Genomic DNA, 1490 nt, shown 5'->3' on the forward strand with positions numbered 1-1490 from the left:
GCTTTTGTTCTGTGGTAACCTATGATTTGTTTGTCTTTTAAGAACCAGTTGTAAAAGACTGAAAAAAAATGTATATGTTGTAAATATTTGTGTGTTGTGAGAAATTTTGTCATAAGAAATTGAGATAACTTGCCAGAAGGGTTTTTAAGTTTAGAAATACATCCATGCCAATAAAATAGGAAACTGTAAACCTAGTTTTAAACTCTGCATCAGTTGGAGTTCTTTGCTCATACATAGTTCACTTAATACTTCAGATTCTGCTTTATAACAATGAAGAGCATCAGGGCAATCTTTGGCTCTTTGGTTTTTAATAAAAGAATGTTAGGAAACTTCTGGGCACAATGGATTGTTTGTATATATAAATCAGCTTTCTAAGCCATTCCTTTCAAACAGGTGTGAAATGTCAGAGTTGACATAACTGTGTATTGCTTTGGTCTGTGGTATTTGTGTTTCTACTTGACTGTGGATTAAGGTTTTGAGTTTTTGTATCTAGGGGTATAGAAACACAAGTTTCATCCTACAACAGGTGCTGTTGGGTCAGCTGAATCCACTGTTGGCTGCTCAGGATTTTCATGTCAAGTCCAACTCTCTCTGCCCTAAAGATCAAGAGCTTGAATTACATGGCCACTGTGTTACCCAATGGTGAAAGCACTAGTGGAGAGAATTAAGTGTAGAATTGAACCCAATACTTGTAACTTTGTCAGTCTCTGGGAAAGGCCTTGTGTCATGCCAGGGTGTGTATGTTTTTAGAACGTGGGTAGATCTGTCTGTGCAATCCATGGCTCATAATGTCATAGCATGGCTTTCAGTTCAGGGAAGACTACACAAACACTTTGAGTATGCTCACAGCTGTGGTGACTTGTCTTATGGGGTCTTTAATTGTACTGTAACCATAAAATGGGTTAAAGGAGGGAGAGATGAGTTATTAAGTGCTTGCCTTAAAGTCAGAAGTGTCTAGGAAACAGCTGATGACAAATTACATTAATAGAGCTCTTTCCTCCAGAATTCACAGGTGTTGTCACTGCCTGCTGTGCTCTAGAAGCATTTCTGGCTGTACCAGCGAAAGCTGAACGTGGTGTCTGCACACTTTTACCTGCAGCCCTGCTGTGCCCTTGCTGCTCCTGCTTGCAGGTTCATACTCAGTGCTCCCCTGCCAGCCTCAGTGGATGTAGTGGGCGGGTTGGTTTGCAGAAATGTCATTCACCTGGACATGTGAGGGAAAAGGGGTCAATGCAGCACGTAAACATTGCCTGCCATTGTAGGTATTTATGACCAGTGTGCTCAAGAGCAAGGTTAGGGCTTGCTAAGCCAGCATCAAGGAATGAAAGCAGATGACAAAACAGGGAAGAAATTTTATGTGAATCTTGCCCTTAGAGGGAGAAGCTGTTTTCTTGGAGTGGATGATCCTCCTAATTCATAGTTCAGCCAGCCCCTTAATGAGAGTGGCTTTCCTTTTCCTTTACTGTGAAGGTAAGTACAAGTAATTCCAG

Source organism: Zosterops lateralis (genome assembly GCF_965231275.1).
Source record: "Zosterops lateralis genome assembly, chromosome: 6".
Lineage (NCBI taxonomy): Eukaryota > Metazoa > Chordata > Aves > Passeriformes > Zosteropidae > Zosterops > Zosterops lateralis.